At 37.5% G+C, this 22,707-nt stretch overlaps 1 non-coding gene across 1 annotated transcript; it reads left to right on the top strand.

Annotated features, from left to right (window-relative positions):
* Positions 1–18,882: 18,882 nt before the first annotated feature.
* LOC141616331 (small nucleolar RNA R71) lies at positions 18,883–18,989 on the top strand. The gene has a single exon (XR_012530686.1). It is a non-coding gene; the product is annotated as a small nucleolar RNA R71 (small nucleolar RNA).
* The last annotated feature ends 3,718 nt before the right edge of the window (positions 18,990–22,707 follow it).

Below are 22,707 nucleotides of genomic sequence, written 5' to 3'. Positions count from 1 at the left end.
CAGGTTCATTTCACGGTAACTGATGACTTGATAATGCTCAGTAGTTGTGGGTACCCACATCCATGAAATACCAAGTACTTCCTTTATCACGGTCATTTGTTGTCCTATTTTATTTTGGGCTGTCTCAGTCAATTGTTGTCCTTTCTATTTTAAGAATAAACTTGATGAACAATTTGATCATTCACACTCAATTTTGTCCACTTGTCATTTAGTAACTGACCCTTTCCTCTTTCCTTGGTCTTTGTGTCAAAACTAAATGACAACAATTCATTGGGACGGAAAGAGTAAATTGTATTTACTGCGACCATTATACCACTTAAGTTACTGCTTAGCTGACCAATCACTTCATTTTTAACCACAAAATTGAAAATTTCGCAGAAAATAGTTGTATCCGACACACTAATTCTTGGGCTTATGAAGTTATCTTCCTCATTTGTCTTGTATTCGTAACCAAGTTATGAGATATATCTGTATAGGTGGCATTGAGTTGTTCTCGCGAGTCAGGTCTCGGTACACAAGAAAATACAAAATACAGAACATCATCAAGTGAGACCTCGCTGAGCAGAGAAGATCTCAACGCTTTGCCACAGACTCAAGTAAAAGGTAGTTTCCAAACTCCAAATTTAAATAAATTCCAAAACAAAATAAATTCCAAAACAATTTACAAACGCGAGAACGTTGGAGAGAAAATGAAGAAAGAAAGAGGGATAAGAAGAGGGGAAGAGGAGGAGGAGGCAATGTTAAAGAGAAAAGAGAGAAGGAAAAAAGAGAACGAGGGAAGAGGGAGATGAATGGGGAAGAGAAGGAGGAAGGGCTGCGAGGAGGACAAGTAGTAAGAGGAGAAGATGAAAGAGGAGCCTGCGGATAGGAGAAGGGGAAAGGGATGCAGGTCAAGAAAGAGATAAGGGGAAAGAAGATGAGATATGGACAGGGAAAATGAAGGATGCAAACAATCCGAGGAAAGGGAAAGAGAAAGGGAGGGGGAGAAAGAAGGTGAAGATCGAAGTAGTATGAGGAAAAATGAAAAGAGTAATATGAAAGCAAGTGGAGGACAACAGAAAATGGAGGATATATAAGAGGAGGATGAGAGACATGGAAGTTATAGAGGAGGTGAAAGAGAAAGGGAAGAAGGAGGACCACGAAATTGAAAGAGAGAGGCGATATAGGATGCGGCGACATTTGAGAGAAAAAAAGGAAGACGAGAGGGAGGGATAAGAAGGGGGAAAAGAAGGAGTAGGAAGGGGTAAGGGGAGAAGGATGAGTAGTATGAGGTAAAAGGGGAAGAGGAGAGGAGGTGGTTTAGGACGCGAGAACGTCGGAGAGAAAATGGAGAGAGAAAGATGAGGAATAGAGAAAGGGAGAGGAATAAAGAAAGAGGAAGAGGACTAGGAAGGGGTAAGGGCGAGTAGTATGAGAAGAAATGGGAGGAGGACAAGAGCAGTAATATGAACAAAGGTGATTATAATGAAAATTTTTTAAGATTATAAGAAAACTCGGCTAAAAAAGTAGAATTTATTAAATTTTTCGTACTTTCTCTTCATTAATGTATCTGTTAATAGAGACAATCTTAAACACGATGTCACTTTCTTAGAACAAGCAAGAGGAACTGATGGAGGAGATCAAGGAGAAGGCGGGGAGACAAGGAAATAAAAGGGGAGGAAGAATAAAAAACAGGAGGAGGATGTGACAATGGAGGAGGCGGCAACGTTAAAGAGAAAAAAAATGGAAAGATGAAAACGAGAGGGATGGGGAGAGAAACGAGGGGAAGAGAAGCAGGAAGGGGATGACGAGTAGGAGGAGGAGAACGCGGATGAGGGGAAGAGAAAAGGGATGGAGGTCGAAAAAGAGACTAAAGGAAAGAAGAGGAGGTAAAAATAGACAAATAAAAGAACGTGAACGATAAGCGGAAAGGGAAAGAGGAAGTAAGGGGAGGGGGGAGGGGGGAAGATATTGAGGAGTACTACGACGAAAAATGGAAGGACTAATATGAGAGAAATTAGAGTGAGAGAAAATGGAGGATATATAAGAGGGGGATGGGCGAAATGGAAGCTATAGGGGAGAGGAAGGGGAAAGGGAAATGGAAAGTGGAGGACCATGAGGATGAAAATGGGGAGGTAGTTTAGGATGTGGCGATGTTGGAGAGAAAAAAAGAGAGAGAAAGAGTTGGACGAAGGAGAGGGAAGGGAGAACGAGAGGAAGGTTGGGAAAAAGGAGGATGAGGAGGAGTAGGAAGGATTAAGGGGAGAAGGACGAGTATTACGAGGAGAAATAGGAATAGGGAGGTAAGTGATTATGATGAAAATAAAAACTTTATAAAAAAATCTAAAAAAAAGGATCATTAGTCTACTTATCTGAAGAACGAGTTCTAGAATTATACTCCTATGTTCTTCCAGTTTTCTAAAATATACTCCATGTTTTTTTGCATCGCTCATTGTTCCGTTTTGTAGTAAAGCGGGCTATGTATTATCCGAAAGATTCTATGAAGAACAAGTTCTATAGTAAAGTAGGTTATTCTATAAATAACAACTTTATGAAAAAAAGGTTTTAAGAATATCTATGTGTAGTTGGACAAAGTTTGGTGTATGTGTTTCTAATGTCTTATGTATTTCATGTAATTATTTTCTTTAACAATTAACTATCTAAGCAAAAGGCGTAGTATATTCGGATATTCACACTCTCGACAAACTTAAATACAAATTATTTATGAATGTTTGTAATTTTGTATCCAATGGATTCAACCATCATAAACAATATAACAACAAGAGCTTCATTGTAATCGGTCAACATGTATAAACACTCAAGCCAAACAAGGATACACTAATACGGAATAATTTTTTATATGTTTCTTAATAACATGATGTGTTTATGAAAGAGAAATGAGCATCGCAAACAACACTACTATTAGCTAGGATTTTGAGATATTATTAAACTGTTGTAATTGACAACCTATTATTAAACAGTTGTAGTTCGCAATATAAGCTTGTTAATACATGTTTACGAATAGCCATTTTACAATTCGGTGGAAACGTCATTCTCCTCGAACTTTAGCTATGATTTTGAGCTTCTCGACAGTTTGTAAACCACTTTAACATAAATGGAGCGGCTCAAATGAGCCTAGATCCGACAATAGAATGTGGTAAGAGTATTTCACAAGCTTGGATAGCTCAGCTCTTAAGGTTTTTCGATATTTAATTTCTCGTGTTTATGAGTCAAACTGAGCTTGTATCGGGCTTAAATTATTGAGAAACTTTATGGCTATACCGTGGTAGTAGGCAAGACGTAAAGAACGAGAATAAAAGTAATAGTCCGATGTTAATGAGGAGATGTAAACGAGAAGGGGTGGAAGGGAAAGGGGAAGAGGAAGGAGGGGGACAGAGGCATCTAGGAAAGAAATGGGAAAGGAAAGGAGAAGGGGAAGGAGAAGGAGAAAACGAAAGCAAATGCTACTGTTAATGTCTATGCTAATACGTATAATCTGTTAACCTTTTACATGATTCAAATTAAGGTATTTCATAATTTTTCAAGAACTTTCAGGCGATTTTTACATGTTTTTTTTTAACATAGGAGAGTTGATTATAATTTAATTGTTTTTAAACAAGGAAGGAAGGTAGGGTAAGAGGAAGTAAGACAAGAACACGGAAAGGGAAGGGGGAGGGGAAGATGAAGAACAAGAGGAAGAAGGAAGGAAAGGGGGAGAGGAGAAGAGAAGAATTAGGCGTAAGGGACGGGTAATTGGAATAAAAAGGAGGCATAAGGGACGAGTAAGGGTAAGGAAAGGAAGAGGGCACGTAGGGGAAGGGTAAGAGGAATAAGTCATTTTCTAACAATTAACCATCTAAGCAAAATGTGTAGTTATATTCGGATATTGATTCTTTCAACAAAGTTAAATACGAATTATTTACGAATGGTTGTAATTTAGTTTGCAATCGATTCAACCATCAAACAATATGACAAGAGTTTCATTGTGATCGACACTCAACATGTATAGATAGAGGAACAAATAAAGATGTGCTAATATGCACGTGAAACGTTAACGATAAAAATATCTTGGGGGACCGTGCGCGAAGCGCGCGGTGCAACCAACTAGTTTAGTATAAAAGAGTGTTATTTCATTATTAATATTCATAAAAACTAATATTTTGAGATTGAAATTATTTTTTCAGCGTGTTCGTGACCCTCACAATATGTCAGGCTTTAACTATTTTTTCATGGTTTTAATGTACTCGATCATCTTATACACATTTATTATGATTTCTTATTTGTTCTTATTGACATATAAAAAAATTATCTGGTATAAGTGAAGTGATCATGGCATCAAGAAAGTTTGTCATTTATGTATATTCTTTATATTTTGCTCACAAAGTTTCTTATGTGTATAAGTCTACTGTGTTTTTGAACGCCCTAAACAATGAGACCGCTCATTTATTAAGAAAATAGATGTTAATGTTTAAAATTATAATCTTCTTATTCGTTTAAGTGTATGATAACGTCATATTCTGGGTACACCTAAGAACTTTTCTTTTATTGTGAATGCTTACCAAATTCACTAATTAATCTCTTTTATCCCAACTTATTGATTATTCACTTATACTATTTATAAATATTCTATTATATTAACATTATTTGTCTTAAATATATAAGAACCAAATAAGATATATATGTCTTTTTTAATATAAAGTGTTTCGTGACATGTAATTTATATGCGTTACGGTTTTTCCTTTATATATGTCCATTAATATACTTTGAATAATGGTATATGGATCATAAAATAATTGTATCTTACGTACTGTAACATTTTAATGTAGTTGAAATCTTTTCGAAATAGGCTATGGCTAACTAAAATTTCGTCTATTTAAAAAAAAAATAGTATTTTTTAAAATAATTTTGGCAATTTTCAGAAAAGAAAATGATAATTTCGTAAAAGATATATTGAAAATCACATGTTAATCCTCTTTTAATTACAATTGTAGTCGTAATTTATAAGTCTTATAAATTCAGCTAAAATGTATTTCAAACTGAGACGTTTATAACGCATTAAAGATCATTGAACATAAGGATTGAATATAATATTTGTAATAATTTTTTAACGCATTAAAGATCATTGAACATAATATTGAATATAATATTTTGTAATAATTTTTTATTAAAGGCAGGTTTCAATTGGTCTTTGTTTTTTCCTTATTTAGTTGTGCTTTATTTAAGTACCACATCAACTTTGGACGAAAAAATATATGCCACATCAGCACCTTTGGCTATTCCATTAAAAAAATATATGATGATATGCTAATTTAACCAACTCGTAGGTCTGTCCCACATAAGGATGGTTCAGGGCCACCCATATCTAGAACTGACTCGACCAACTCGCCCCACTCTCAAGGGTCAGTGACTCGATTCAGGTTTGAATAGGCCACCGACTCTGGCACAGACCGACCTTAAACCGACTAGTGGCGACCTCTAAGAAGCGGTGTTCATGACTTCTCCTAATCAAAGAAGACAGAAGACTAGATCAGAGTGTATAATTTGATTGGAATAGATCGGTTATATCTAAATTTGTACATTTCACGACCCACTTATATACGAATTTTTTGTATATTATTAAATGATACTCATAACAAAAAATATTTGATTATTACGAACGAAAAAACTTTAAATGGTCATAACTTTGTGCTCGGGTGTTGGTTAACATTTTTTTTTTCAAATCGCTTAACTCAACATTTGAATGCTATAGATTTTTTTTAACACGATCAATCCATTTATGTAAAAAACATGAACCGACATCGACCAATTCACATGGTTTACACAAACCACATGGTTGTTGCGTGCAAACCACATGATCAAGCGATGTGAGAAAAAAATCATTGAAAAAAGACACAAGAGAACAAAATTATGGCCGAATCAAATTTTTTTTTTGTTCTTAATCGTCAATTTTTGGGGATGTTGAAGTTGATTTCCGTGTTCAGCCAGCCACACGCCATCAACACATTGTTGTCTGCCAATGTAGTTACTTTGTTGTCTTAATTTATGATATTACTAAAATAAGTACATTTGACCAAATGACTCAAATGCCGTATAAGAATTTTTTTTACAACTGTAAAAAAAATATAAAAAAATTTCATATTTTAATTGTTGTTGTTGCCAATTATCATTATATATGCAAAAGTCAACATTATCCAAACACAAAGAAAAAGGAAGGACAGAACGGAAAGTTTTATGAAAAAATAGAGGTGTAATTGTAGATACCTCATTTCTAAACCTCCCGCAAGCCACCCGGTGATGATTGGGCCGCATGTTTGGTACGCGGAACGATTTATGACAGTTCGTAAGTTTATCGTCAAGTGATAGCTCAAATACATGTGTCTACCCCTTGGTTGTCATCTACGCGCTGATACAGTCGTTTTGACAGTAATTAGAGTTCATTTGGAGTCCGGGTCAAAAACCGCTTCATTTTCTAATAAATCGTTTAAAATGTAGAGTCGGAATGTCTTAGAATATTCCGGATATTTTTATTCCATAAATTAATTTTATATCTTTTGGCAAAATATATCTCGAAAATCTTATAAGGAAGTTGAGATCTACCGCAATTCCATAAAAGAAACGCGGAAATCTTTCTTCCGCAGGAGGAAACCTCTGGGGAAAGGACGCAGCACCTGCTGCGCCTCTTCGAAGGATCGCAGCAGCTGCTGCGCCTTTTCCCCAGCCCTTTTCTGCGTATTTCAGATTTTTCCGTGATTTGTTTCCAAAGTTTGAGTCATTCCATAACTCTTCATATTTTCTAGTATAAATAGGGACCTCCGTCCCACATATTTTTCACGCGAGTGTCAGCCCTTCTCTTCTCCCTTTGCATTCTAAGATCGTGCTCTAAGCTTTTGACGTCTACGTGCTTGATCAATCGACCACGTAAGCTCAGATCATTCTGAGTACCAGTCACGTTGCATGACCGACCAATTTGACCACTACACATCAATCAATTTAATCTAAATCCTCTCACGAGGGCACTTTCTACATACATTCGAATCGAGCAATCACTAAATCGATAACTTAGTTAATCTCGTTTCGTCAAACCTGTAAGCCCGAGGGTATAAATCCCATCTTTATTACTGTATTTTATTTTTGTACCAATTAATGTAAGATTTACGTCAAAAGTATGCTTAAAACCGATTTCTAAAACCCTTTTATTAAACTGATTTCACGTATTCATAGTGGGCAGACGTCGAGAAGAAACGCAGCATCTGTTGCGCCTCTTCCTGAGGCTGCCGCAATTCCTGCTTTTATTCTTCTTCCTTTGTTCGTTGTTAATTTCGTCTTTTCTCGTTTTCTTCCTGTTTTATTTCGTACATAATAATTCTAATATTTCACTATTGACAAATATCACGTTTTGTTTACGGTTTAAATCCCTTATAATCGATCTTTGCGGGTTTTCGCCATTAATTCAAACCCGGATTTTAGAGACTCGATTCGTTCATATCAAGTTTCTGGAATTCACCTTTTGTATATTTTTTTACCGTTTATTTTCAGTTTATTATGTCTTTCAAGTTCGTTTCCGTCTTCATAATTTAACCTAATTAGTTATAATTAATCCTAATCCGTTCTAACCCGTTTTAACTCGTGTTTTATCGCTTTTATGACAATTTCATATGTAACTAACATGCTAAATCACTTTTACTCGAGTCCAATATCGATAATCAATCATTAAAACTACCAATGAACGTAAACAACCCGCAGTTTTGACTTCACAGCCAGAACTCAACCCAGGAACAGACGCAGTGACTACTGCGCCTCTTCCAAGAGACGCAGCATTGCTGCGCCTGTTCCGGGGTGACTTCTTGTTAGAATTCATTAATCTCTTTAATTTCCATATTCATATATGAATTAATTTATTTAGTCATAAAATAAAGACAAGATCTTATGCATGCAAACTTAATAAAAGGAGATGGAAAAATCTATTTCTCACCATCTTATTTTCGGCCATTTGGGCACCAACAAGATCTCCTTCTTGTTAGTTCTTGAGCTTTCCTTATAATGGATGAACAAGGTTCAAATTAGAATCTCTCCCAAAAGCATATACCCAAGGTGTTACTCTTAATAATTAATAATATTATGAACTAGTAATATTATTAATCTAGCATAAAATTGACCCAAAATATTTATTTTATTCTCCTCTATTTCGGTTTAGAGAAGAGAGTTTTTGTGGTTTTTCTTTCTCTAAAATGTCTCACAAAATGTAGAGAGTAATCAACTTTCTTACACTAGAAAATTATTTGTTGAAGAAGTGAATAATAAAAGAAAAGCCCTTGTCTTTTCTATGTAGAAAACCGGTTGGAGGGGGAAGGAGAACCCAATGCATGGTCTTGTGTTCTTCTCAAGACAAGACTAGGCATGCATGGCTAGTCATTAGGCTTAATCATTGTGTTTTCACTTATTAAAATAATCAACACAAATTATCCACTAATACTCCCTCCAATTTTTCGGTACATATACATAAAATGGAAGATCCATTTTATTTTGTCATTTGTCAATTTTGTCATGTGTCACATGTTACATGACATGTTACACCATAATGTATTTTTAACATATTAAAAATAACATATTAATAAAATATGTCACATACAAAATTCACTACTAATTCGTAATCACTTGTACCAAAATGGTTTATCAAATTATAAATTACAACGTCTTGTATTTATAATAAATTATTCATTCAATTTCAATTTCAATTGTTTCGTAAACAATAATTTTATCTAAGTAATAAAACAATTCGATTACTTAGACCGTATCTCATTTAATCAAATTATAATAAGACACGTTAACTTTACTCACAAAATCACTCGTCAATTTTAAGCAATTTAATTAACTCGTATCGACATACGATTAATTAAATAATCAATTAAGAGCGTCACTCTTTAGGTATGACCTAAGGGGATCAACTGATCACCACCGTCGCACGACAGTAATGTCGAACTCTAGTCAGCCAATCATTACCGATATGTGTGGACCAGTTGACTGTAAAACATTACATCCCACATGTACTCTTAAAATGAGATTTAAACATGTGATCATTATGATCAACAGTTGTGATCGTATTATTGTCGGAGGACACTTATTACAACAATCTCCCACTTTTCATCGACAAGTGTGCGTCACCAATTCTCTTGTCCTATTACTATCTCCCACTCAATGCAAGGTGTCTTTCAGGTCGTACTTGCAATTGATCATATCGAGAGTGGTTTCCTCGATCTGGAGAATAACTGATTGACCGGAATTATCTACCATAGATACCTTCCGAGCGTGGCCACGCATTTCCAGTTCATTACTCCTCGAGTGGCCCTGAGATATTGTTTTAACCCTGACAAGGGGTGGACAATTCCTATCGCACTATTTCCTTCGACTAGCCACAACCATCATAACCCAAAATATGCCCATTTGACCCCATTTACGAAGGTCGTAGTAACATAAATCAAAGTTAATCTGAAACTGTGCCACCTTAGGCGAACAGTCTTTAGTCAAAGAATTGACTCATTAGAATACTATAGTAGCTCTCGCCACGACCAGGCTATATAAATTTGCCAGAACTCTATAAGCGGTCATAAGGCCCGACAAAGTGTTCCTAACAGTCTGCCTATGTGATCGACTAGTCATCTCACATGACTCTATGGCACATGAACTTGCCATCAATCGCATCACACTCTAGTCACTTCGAGACGTCACCTCGTACAAGTGACTATGGGCAAATGATGTGGTATCGGTGATGTCGTTAGGTCACGTCCTATCAAAACACAATTTATAACTTCACAAACAACTCTACAATTAGTAAAGAGGCAAGTAAAGGTCGGATCCCAAGGGACGGGAATTGAGATGAGATTTCTATTGCAACTAGTGGTGTCTTAGGGGTGTCACAATTTGGGTTGATGTAGAAGGTCACTAAACTAAATAGCAATAAAAGTAAATAAGCAAGATGAATTAAAAGGGTTGTAAACAATTGATAAAAAGCACTAGGGTGTCATGGGGTCATAGGGGAATCATGGGAATTGATCATACAAACATGTTCTCAAATTATAAGTAAGCAATTATTGTTGTGATGGATTGAGTTGGGTTATATCTTACAATCCTAGGAAAGTTTGGGTCTCGGAGCCGAATCGATTAGATTGTACAACACCTACAAGTCGACTTAATCTTCCCTACTCAACAACATGCATGGTCTAATGAGACTCGAGTTGGTTTATCTCTTACAAGTCTCATTGAAAAGATAGGTGATGGGTAAAAAATGCAAGGATTCATAGGCTCGCATTTCATCAAACATAACATGTGCATGAGTTGAGATCAAAACAAGCAAGCAAATAAACTATGAAAGCATATTAATTTAAGCATGAATCATTCCCCATGTTGGTTTCCCCTAATTACCCATTAACTCTAGCTAGGTGACTACTCACTCATTATCATGTTGATCATGCTAGCAAGGTTGTCAATCATACCAACAAAATGAAACATGATGAACAAATGAAAGTAATTAACAATAATTAAAAAGGGATTAAGAGGATTATACCTACTAATGATTCCAATAATAAAGCAAGAATAAAAGAAGTACTTGATGCTTGATTGAGAGGTTGTCAATCTCCCAATAATAACCCAAATAATCTTCAATTACCCAAAATAAAGGATGAACAAAAGAGAGATTAAGGAAATAAAACTTGTATTAAAACTTGATTAATTGTTGATTACAAAAGTAAAAAGAGATTTGATTGATATTAACTACTCTAAGAATTGATAAGAAGAACATGCTCTTCTAATTAGACTAATGGGGTATTTATAGTGGAAATTAGCTGGATGCATTAGGGTTAACTAAGGGCTAAACTAGTAATTACACTTTTTAGATTGAGCAGGGAGACGCCGGTATTTTTCGAAGGAAGGGCTTCTTTCTTTGAAACTTGGAGAAGACGAAATTCCGCTGTACTGGAATCCGGGCGTATTAGGGTCGGGACGGGCGGATTGTAGCAGGGGAAGACGGGCGTCTTCAGGGGAATCCGAGCGGATTCTGTGGCTGCTGTCCGGGCGTCTTTGAAGGAAGACGCACAGATTGTGCTTGTGGAGGACGGGCGGATTGTGGACAATCCGCTCGGATTGTAGCTCAGCATTGTTTCTTCTTCTTTTCTTCCCTTTTCTTCATAAAATCCTTGGGGATTTCCTCGGGGATGCAAGGATCCTTTCTCGTCATTGCCCAACTACTATAGTATGTACAAAGGCCTTCTAATCTTGTCTCTCCTTGATGCTTGGTCATTGAATTCAATCAATTTAGTCTCGTTTTGCCATGAAAATGCAAGATTCTTACTCCTTTCCTACCAAAGGATCAAAATCTCAAAGAATATGCAAAACAAAGAACTAAAGACAATAAATGACCCAAATATGCACTAAAAAGCATGGGAACAAGGCTAATTCGGGGGCTAAATATGCGCTAATTATGGTCACATCAAATATCCCCAACCCGAACCTTTGCTCGTCTCGAGTAAAGAGGTGACAAAGACTAGGACCATTATTTAAACTAACCTAATAACATAGCCGATATGAGACAATTAGCGGGTCTCACTCCGCCCCTTCAACTCACAACAAGACAACCATGAGGTAGGATGCCTTCTTGCAAGGCAAGGTGGGTCTTGTCAAAATGGCGACACATCCAAACATTAAGCACACAAAATCAAATAATGGATGCATCTACAAAAGGAATAACCACTTCCTCATCAAGCGGCGGAGGCACTAAAGAGGAACAAATTTAAGAGCATGTAATCCTTCACAAATACTATTTCAACAAATTACTAAGGCTAAGAGGATGGCACTAAATCACCTCCAAATGGTGTTAAACTAGACTACTTTCGTCCTCAATTTTGATAGGACAAGAGTTGGTCGTCAAACATCCATCAAACACATTTATAATACTCAACATACAACTAGTTAGTGGTAGTCGAGGTCGATCCATGGGACGGTGTGCTTTGGGTTCTAAGTCTATCTATCTCGATTTATGCAAGTGTCACGATTTGTTTGGGTTTGTAGTTGTGTCTAGACTAATGCAAACAATAAGGTAAAACAAGCAATAAAAGGAAGAGGTGTAAACAAATGATTAAAAGTGCTAGGATATCATGGAGTCATAGGGGATTCATGGTATTGATCATACAAACATGTTTACAAAGTTGCAAGCAATTAATGTTGTGGAGGAACCGAGTTGGGTTATATCTTACGGTTCTTAGGAAGAGTTGGGTCCCGGAGCCGAATCGATTAGATTGTACAACACCTACAAGTCGACTTACTTTCCCCCTAATCAACTTCTATGCATGGTCTAACAAGACTCGAGTTGGTTTATATCTTACGAGTAAAGTTGAGTAGATAAGAGATGGTAAAAATGCAAGGATTCATAGGCTTAGCATTTCATCAAACATAACAAGTGCATAAAGTTGACATCACAACAAGCAAGCAATTTAATCATGTGAACATATTAGATTAAGCATGAATCAATCCCCATGTTTGTTTCCCTTAATTACCCACTAATCCTAGCTAAGAGACTACTCACTCATTATCAAGTTTAACATGCTAACAAGGTTGTCAATCATATTAACAAGGTAAAACATGATGAACAAGTAAGGAAGATTAACAATAATTAAAACAAGGATTAAGGGAGTTATACCTATGGAGATTCCAAAATAATAATGCAAAGAATAATAGAAGAAATTGATGATTGATGGAAGGTTGTCAATCTCCCAATAATAACCCAATAATCTTCAATTACCCAATAATAAACTTGAATAATAAACTTGAACAATAATTATGGAAAGATTAATGTGTAATTTGTGGAAAGATTAAAGAGTAATCTATTCTAAACTACTCCTAATATAATCTAAGGATAGATTTTCTAGCTAAGAGAGATCCCCTCATCAAAACTCCTTAATTTGATTATTACAAATGGGGTTTTTATAGTGGAGGTTAGGTGGATGCATTAGGGTTAACTAAGGGCTAAACTAGTAATTACACTTTTTAGATTGAGCAAGGAGGAGCCGGTATTTTCCGAGAGAAGGGCTTTTTTCTTCGTAGCATGGAGAAGACAATCCGTGCTGTGCTGGAATCCGGGCGGAAAAGGGTCGGGACGGGCGGATTCTGGCGTTGGAATCCGAGCGGATTCAGGGGAATCCGGACGGATTGTGGAGGGGGAATCCGAGCGTCTTTGAAGAAAATCCGCTCGGATTGTGTTGTGAGGAGACGGGCGGATTGGAGACAATCCGCTCGGATTGTTCTTCAGCAGTGATACTTCTTCTTTTCTTCCCTTTTGTTCACTTCCGTTTTATTCTTGTGGGATTGATCTTTAGTCCTTGCTTCCTCTTCATACTAGTCCATCTAGTATCGTCAAGTAGCTTCCGAGTATGCACGAAAGACGGGAATTTCTGCCTTATTATCTTCTTTTCTACAAAACATATGAAATGCGATAGAAAAGCAAATAGGAAGGTTTTGACGGATAAAATGGCCATAGAATGTTATAATAGTATGCAAAATAGGCTCAATAAGGGGACTAAATGTGCGCAAATAATGTTCACATCAACTACACTACAAAAGAAATAAACATGTTTTTGGCTTTTCAATTTTTCAAATTTTTATGGTTTTTCGAAATTTTTCAATTTTTTTGGATTTTTGAATAGAAGTTAAGTTAGAATTCCCCATCCCCACACTAATATGGGCATTGTCCTCAATGGCCAAAATGATGGGAAATTATGCAAACATGATGCATGATTTCTACACTAAATGCAAGCTACACTAATCTACACTACATGATGCATGGTTTTTGTTTATGACGGAGAGGATAATTTAGATTACCTCCCGTTGTGTATGCATTGACTTCCCCAAACCGAGTTAGACACTATTGCTAATGTCCTAAGGATGGGTGTAGTTCATGCACACACTATGCAATGCATGAAACTAATTTGTCATTTTGGATTTTGAAAGGTGGGAACAATAAAATGAGAACACCTCAATGGGACCGAGGTGTGAGTCCTCTATGGTGCTAGGACTACTCCAACAATGATCAAGAAAAATAATTAAAACAAAGAAAGAAGTAAGCAAACCTCAAGAGGGTAGGAGCCTCCAAACTTGCTAATCTTCTATCATATCATCACTATCATCATCTTCCTCATTAGAAGTGGTCTCATTGCCACTTCCCTCTTCACTTTCTTCTTCACCTTGCTCATCACCTTGCTCATCATCCTCTTCTCCTTCTTCACTAGCTTCCTCATCAATGTTATCATCAACATCTTCATTACCAACAACCTCATTGTCACCCGGAAGAACCCTAGATGCACTCGGAAAAAGGACTTCCCTATCCGCCCAACTAGGCAAAGGACATGAAGGATCAAGTAGTCCTTGCCTAGCTAAGTGTAGGAGGGGTAGATATTGAGCTAAGTAAGCATTTTTCCGATCCTCGAAAGCTTGCTTGTGCATCTCTTGCATGAGAAGAGTCAAATAATCATTTCTTGCTTCAACGCCATCGGGCTTGAACTCTTGGTACTCGAAAGGGTAGGGTGGTGTGACAATGGAAGAGGAGGGTATTTCAAGTTCACCCTTTTGTTGTCGGATAATGTACTCGGCCTCTTTTGAAAGGGGAAGTAGATAATTGGTCCGGTGGACACTCAATCGACAAATCTTCGAAGGCAAAGTGAAAGATCTAGCCTCACTAGTGAGCCATCCATACTTGGTGTCAAGAGGGTTATGGGTAACCCACTTGTACTTGTATATCATAGTGTTAATATCAATGAGATGACCACCCTCTTTCGCCTCATACTTGTTATCTTTGTTGAAGTTTGGATCAAAGTATTTAGCTAGGATAGTGACTAGGCCTCCATTCACAATAACGGTAGTGCCTTTCTTCCCACAATCAATGTTTAGCCATCTATCCACCAAAAGCCTTAGAGAGTTGAAAGGCTTGGTGTGTTCCCTTCCAATGTTCAAAGCCGACTCAAGAAGAACAAAATCGAGTTTGGTGAAATGGTTGGTGTCTTTTCTTGCAATGATGGTGTTTCCTATGACCTTGTGCCATACTTTTATGCCCGGATGGTGGACTAAAAGAGCACGACTAGCATGAAAGTCCTCAAATTTCCTTCCGGAAATTGCTTCCCAAAGAGGGTCGGGGTCATACTTGCCAACATTCTTAAAATAACTCGGTGCATCACTAAGACCCAAAACTTCACCCATTTCCTCAAAGGAGATGCGCCTACTAACATTAGCTAGATGGAACTCGATGGTCTCCATAGTCTCAACCTTGTTGACTTTCAAAGAACTCAAAAATTCTAAGGTAAGGGAGGGGTATGTCAATTCTTTTGATTCAAACAATTTCTTCAACCCCATGGCTTTGAAGAAGGCTCTAGTTTGCTCAAGGACACCCAACTTATCTAAGGTATCTTCACAAATAAACTTGGTGGATAGAAATGATTTCCTAGCAAACTTGGCAAAAGTGTCCCTATGGGATTTGGAAATGAAAATTACCTCCGGATAGCTCGAAAGTTGATCAATTTCCGGAGTAGTAGATGTTGTTGCTCCCATGGGAGGTTGTTGTTGTTGTTGCACTTCCAAGTTTGGGTTTGCTACCACCATAGCCAATGCTTTCTTTGCTTGAAGACTCTTTTGCCTTAATGAAAGTGTCTTTGCCTTTGGTGCCTTTGCCTTTGTTGCCTTTGTTGCTCCCTTAGTCCTTGCCATTGATGAATAAACCAAGAAAAGAGTGAAAAATCTTCAATTTCTAGTGTACCCAAATCGATTTAAAGATGAAAGGCTTTGCCTTTATGAATTCAAAAATCGACTCAAAGGTTGAAGATTTTGTGCTTGGTTTTGATTTTTATTGAAAAAGGAGTGATTGATTTGTTGTTAAAAGGATGTTTTGATTTGATTTTGGTGAATGTTGTTGAGGAATTTTGTTTTTGTGATGGAGAGGATGAGGGTTTTGAGGTTTTATGAGTAGTGTTATAAATGAAGGAATGAAGAAATGAATGTGGGAGGGGGTTTATAAAACCCGAAAAATTTGAACTGCAGGGGCAAGACGGGCGGTTTCTGCTCGGGACGCCCGGATTTGGTCTGTTCTGGGTTAGGAAAAACTCGCCTAAAGACGGGCGTCTTTCAGTGAAGACGCTCGGATTTGCAAACACGGGACGGGCGTCTTTTACAGAAGACGGGCGGATTCCTTTACAGGGATTTTTCTTGTTTTCCTCAGCCAAAAAGACGGGCGTCTTCCTTTCAAGACGGGCGGATTTTTGAAGACGGGCGGATTCGAATGCAGGACGCCCGGATTCGTTGACAGTCAAAAATTTTAAAAATTCAGCTCAGGTTGGACGGGCGTCTTCTACCCAATATGCCCGGATTGTCTGAAGACGGGCGGATTCTCCTGAATCCGCTCGGATTCTACCCTTTTGTACCCGGATTCAGTTCCATCCGTGTACTATGCATATCCCTTGTCATTCTTTCCATTCTTCTTCAAAATCTCGTGTTCTTCATTGTGGGGGCACTACTAAGGCATGAATAGCCTAGGCAATTGCTATCCCCACACTAAGCTAAAGCACTACACATCAATTGAAATCATTAGTCCCTCCCTCATTCTCTCAAACATGATAATTATCTTGATCAAAGTATAAAAATCCAAAAATAACAAAAATGCAATATAAGAATTGAAATGCGAGTTAGGGAGTTAGAAATATTTACAAATGGTGGTTTAGGGAGGACTCCACCAAACTCTCATTCTTGATGAGATGTCAAGGGGGCATGTCCAAGGTGTTGTTGATGTTGCTCAACACCTTGAAGAAATAATCAAAAGCTTGTTCATTATCGTGATAAAGCTCTTCAATAGACCTTGGCCCTTGTTGTCGGTCTTGATCGATGGCATTACCAATGTAGAGATTAAAAATCCCTTCAAATTCGTCGTCCCAAAGACCACAAACTTCATTAAGTTCATCATTGAAAATCTCTTGATTTGATGGGGACAACTCTCCCAATTTCTTTTCTTGGCCAATGAGGCCATCCTCTTCTTCTTTGCTTGATTTTGATGAGCTTTGCAAGCTCTCCTTGTCACAATTCACTTGCTCTTTGAATGGAGCATCTTCAATTTTCTTCTTCCATTGGAGTTCCGACTTCTTCCTATCATCCTTCCGGCTATAATGATCAATCATGAAACATGGTTCATGCAAACGTGGAGCTCTCATAGTCTTGTCAAGATTAAAAGTTATACTTTCATCTCCCACTTCTAGAGTGAGCTCACCATGTTTTACATCAATCACCGCACCCGCGGTGTGTAAGAAAGGTCTTCCTAGAATGATTGGAATGTTGGAGTCTTCCTCCATATCAACAATGACAAAGTCCACCGGGATGAAAAACTTCCCAATTCGTACGGGAACATCTTCCCATATCCCTAATGGTGTCTTCGTCGATCTATCGGCCATTTGGAGTGTGATATTGGTGCATTTAAGCTCTCCCATCCCCAACCTTTTACTCACCGAGTACGGCATAACACTCACACTAGCCCCTAGATCACATAAGGCTTTGTTGATCGTGGTGTCGCCAATGGTACTCGGTATTGAGAAGCTTCCCGGATCCTTTAGTTTTGGAGGTGAACTCCCTTGAAGTATTGCACTACTCACCTTAGTGAAGGCGATAGTCTCAAGTTTCCGGATCGACTTCTTCTTTGTGAGGATGTCTTTCATGTATTTCGCATAGGCCGGCACGTGATTGATTAATTCCGTGAAAGGAATTGAGACTTTCAAATTCTTCACAATTTCCATAAACTTTCCAAGTTGGTCATCAAATTTGGGCTTGGCTTGACGACTTGGAAAAGGAAGTCTAATCACAATGGGCTCCTTCTCCTTGATCTTGTCTTCATTTTTCTTTGAAATTTCTTCTTTTGATGATTCTCCATCTTTGGAGTTTTGCACAATTTCTTGCTTATCACTAGCTTCCACAACTTCATCCTCAACTTGCTTCTTCGGTGCTTCATACCTTGCACCACTTCTCAAGTGAATGGCACTAACCGTTTTATGTCTTGGGGGATTACTTTGAGGTGGTAATTGCCCCTTTTGTCTTTGTGAGCTTGAAGATGCTAGTTGAGTCAATTGGGTTTCCAACATCTTGGTGTGAGCTAGGATGTTGTTGATGGTGGTTTCCTTTGCTTGACTATCTTTTTGCATTTGAGTGAAAAATTCTTGTTGATTCTTTTGCATTTGGAGGACCGCTTTTTGAACATCAAAACCTTGGTCATTTTGTTGATTGTATTTATTTTGATTTTGATAACCTTGGTTTTGGTTGTAAAAGGGTCTTTGATTTTGGTTTCTCATGGGAGGTGGGGTGTATGTTGTTTAATGGTTTTGAACATTTTGGCTTTTGTATGAGAGATTTGGATGGAATTTGGTGTTTTCATTGTAATAGTTGGAATAAGGGGTACCACTCTTGTATGCTTGGAAAGCATTCACTTGTTCATTTGTTCCCCTACATTCACTTTGGTCATGTCCCAAAGTTCCACAATTCTCACATATCCCACTTAGGATTGATGAAGATGCCGTCATGGCATTAACATGATGCTTTGGTGATTTTGAGGCTTCTTCAAGTCTAGCCATAGCTTTTTCAAACTTCAAATTGATTGTGTCAATGTGAGCACTAAGTTGAGCACCCAATTGAGTAACGGAGTCCACTTCGCGCTTTCCTCCTCTAGTAGCCTTGCGAGGTCTACTATATTGTGAGTTATGGACCGCCATTTCCTCAATTTTGTTCCATGTTTGATTGTCATCAACTTCGGTGAACATTCCATTTGATCCCATGTTGAGAATGTTCCTTGAATCTTCATATAAACCGTTCCAAAATTGTTGTACCAAGAACCATTCGCTAAGTCCATGGTGAGGACATGAGCGACAAATTCCCTTGAACCGCTCCCAAGCTTCATACAAAGATTCTTCATCCCTTTGCTTAAAACCCGTAATTTGAGCTCTTAGCATGTTAGTCTTTTCCGGTGGGTAGAATTTTTTGTAGAAAGCTAGAGCCAACTTCTTCCAAGAATCAATTCCGAGAGTGGCCTTATCAAGGCCCTTCAACCATTGTTTCGCGGTGCCAATTAGAGAAAAAGGAAATAAGACCCATCGAATTTGGTCTTGAGTTACACCGGTTTGAGAAATCGCATCACAATAGTCACAAAAGGTTTCCATATGAGAATGAGGGTCTTCACTAGGCATCCCCCCAAATTGGCTCCTTTCGACTAATTGGATAAAGGCGGATTTGGCAATAAAATTTCCGGTTAGATGTTGTGGTGTGGGAGTACCATTGGGTAGGTTCTCCTCGGTGGGTACGGAATGTGATGAAAACTTAGGCATTGTGGGTTGATTTTGTGTGGTATTTTGTGTTGGGTTCTCCTCACCTTCTCTTGCAAAAAGGTTGATGAACTCAATAGTTGGTTGAATATCTACAACCTCACCAATACCTCTCAAATTCCTTCTAGCAAATCTTCTATTGGTTGTCAAAGTTCTTTCAATTTCACGATCAAAAGGTAACAAATCACCTTGTGACCTTCTAGACATGAAAAATATCAAACAACTTGAAAACAATTAGAACAAACCTTGAGGAGTTTTACTTCCCCAAGGCAAAGAAAGACACAACTAATAACAATATAAGAAAATCTAAATCAAGCTAACACCGTCCCCGGCAGCGGCGCCATTTTTGATGCGGTTTCGGCGAGTCACATCCAATCAAACACATTTATAATACTCAACAAACTACTAGTTAGCGGTAAGTCGAGGTCGATCCATGGGACGGTGTGCTTTGGGTTCTAAGTCTATCTATATCAATTTATGCTAGTGTCACAATTTGTTTGGGTTTGTAGTTGTGTTCTAGACTAAAGCAAGCAATAAAGTAAAGTAAACAATGAAAGGAAGGATGTAAACAAATGAATAAAAGCGCTAGGATGTCATGGGGTCATAGGGGAATCATGGGAATTGATCATACAAACATGTTCTCAAATTATAAGCAAGCAATTATTGTTGTGATGGATTGAGTTGGGTTATATCTTACAATCCTAGGAAAGTTTGGGTCCCGGAGCCGAATCGATTAGATTGTACAACACCTACAAGTCGACTTAATCTTCCCTACTCAACAACATGCATGGTCTAATGAGACTCGAGTTGGTTTATGTCTTACAAGTCTCATTGAAAACATAGGTGATGGGTAAAAAATGTAAGGATTCATAGGCTCGCATTTCATCAAACATAACATGTGCATGAGTTGAGATCAAAACAAGCAAGCAAATAAACTATGAAAGCATATTAATTTAAGCATGAATCATTCCCCATGTTGTTTTTCCCTAATTACCCATTAACCCTAGCTAGGTGACTACTCACTCATTATCATGTTGATCATGCTAGCAAGGTTGTCAATCATACCAACAAAATGAAACATGATGAACAAATGAAAGTAATTAACAATAATTAAAAAGGGATTAAGAGGATTATACCTACTAATGATTCCAATAATAAAGCAAGAATAAAAGAAGTACTTGATGCTTGATTGAGAGGTTGTCAATCTCCCAATAATAACCCAAATAATCTTCAATTACCCAAAATAAAGGATGAACAAAAGAGAGATTAAGGAAATAAAACTTGTATTAAAACTTGATTAATTGTTGATTACAAAACTAAAGAGAGATTTGATTGATATTAACTACTCTAAGAATTGATAATAAGAACATGCTCTTCTAATTAGACTAATGGGGTATTTATAGTGGAAATTAGGTGGATGCATTAGGGTTAACTAAGGGCTAAACTAGTAATTACACTTTTTAGATTGAGCAGGGAGACGCCGGTATTTTTCGAAGGAAGGGCTTCTTTCTTTGAAACTTGGAGAAGACGAAATTCCGCTGTACTGGAATCCGGGCGTATTAGGGTCGGGACGGGTGGATTGTAGCAGGGGAAGACGGGCGTCTTCAGGGGAATCCAGGCGGATTCTGTGGCTGCTGTCCGGGCGTCTTTGAAGGAAGACGCACGGATTGTGCTTGTGGAGGACGGGCAGATTGTGGACAATCCGTTCGGATTGTAGCTCAACATTGTTTCTTCTTCTTTTCTTCCCTTTTCTTCATAAAATCCTTGGGGATTTCCTCGGGGATGCAAGGATCCTTTCTCGTCATTGCCCAACTACTATAATATGTACAAAGGCCTTCTAATCTTGTCTCTCCTTGATGCTTGGTCATTGAATTCAATCAATTTAGTCTCGTTTTGCCATGAAAATGCAAGATTCTTACTCCTTTCCTACCAAGGGATCAAAATCTCAAAGAATATGCAAAACAAAGAACTAAAGACAATAAATGACCCAAATATGCACTAAAAAGCATGGGAACAAGGCTAATTCGGGGGCTAAATATGCGCTAATTATGGTCACATCAGCAAATACTATGTTAATCCGGGTTCACTTTAACGGGGTTCAATATTGTCTCTACAACCTGTTTGGATGTAACAAATTATAAAAGGAGTTTTAGATTTAAAAACTCGAACGACAAATGTGATTATCACATATGAACAGTCAATACCTGATTACTACTTCATATTTTTGTAATCCATTTTCATCTTATATGTAGTTGTTCATCTCAATGCAATTGAAATGACATATGACATGACTCATCATGTTAAGCCTATGAGAAGGCTTTGGTTAGTAGGTTTTATCAACTTCTTGTACCTTACTCAACCTTACTACATACTCGTTTTCCTTTGTAATGTATACATTTGCATTACAAAACTTCATGAGTACGTGTCTAGATCCAATCTAGACATAAGCTCTCTAGCCTTAGAATAGCTCCCACTGTTTTCACAGTGTGCGGGATCCATCCCTCTCGCACATCTCATGATTGCAAGTATACTCAATTTCCGTTGTAAGTATCTCTCATTGTTCTTTATTGCCTAGAACGATTCTAACAAATCCATTTCTTAAATAACAAAGCCACAATGGTTCCTTAACCTTCTTTAGGTGTTTTGAATACGGTTTTTGTCCGAAACCTTATGCAATCTCAACAGTCATTAGTGCAAGTCCTTACACAAATTTGTGAATTGCAAAAACACTTAACTTTGCATCTTTAATGCTTCTTCAAGCACTTAAGAATAATCAATATGACTATTTGGTAACTATTACTTAAATTCGATTTGAAACAATTCATCATACTCAAAGTATATGAAGTGTTATACATCATTTCCTATTTAATTGATTTGGCAGCGGAAGCAAATGGAATCAATCAAATATGTTCAACATGATTGAACTAGTCAAGAATCTTATCAACATAAGACTTCTTATTTGGCGCTAATATCATGTGGATTTATCTCCATAAAACCAGATATTCAAGATGTATTATATTACTCCAAAATTCTTAAATCATTCTCAATGATCAATATGTCGTCCACATATAAGACTAATTAAAATTACCGTAACTCCCACTAAACTCCATGTATAAACACAACTTCTCGACTTATCGAGAAAAGTTTTATAACATGATCAAAACATTTATTCCAACTCATTGATGTCCTACTTAAGACCCTCTCTTAAGTTTCACATTATCTTAGGATTGCAAGAATCTACAAAACTCAAGATATGTATTGAATACATTCCTTCTAATTGAAGACGTGGGTTTTAGATTCACTCGCTATATATCTCATAATGAAACACAATCCCTAAGAAGATCCAAAT

Source organism: Silene latifolia, chromosome 11, assembly GCF_048544455.1.
Source record: "Silene latifolia isolate original U9 population chromosome 11, ASM4854445v1, whole genome shotgun sequence".
In the NCBI taxonomy this organism is placed as follows: Eukaryota; Viridiplantae; Streptophyta; class Magnoliopsida; order Caryophyllales; family Caryophyllaceae; genus Silene; species Silene latifolia.
This window is presented reverse-complemented; position numbering and strand designations above follow the sequence as displayed.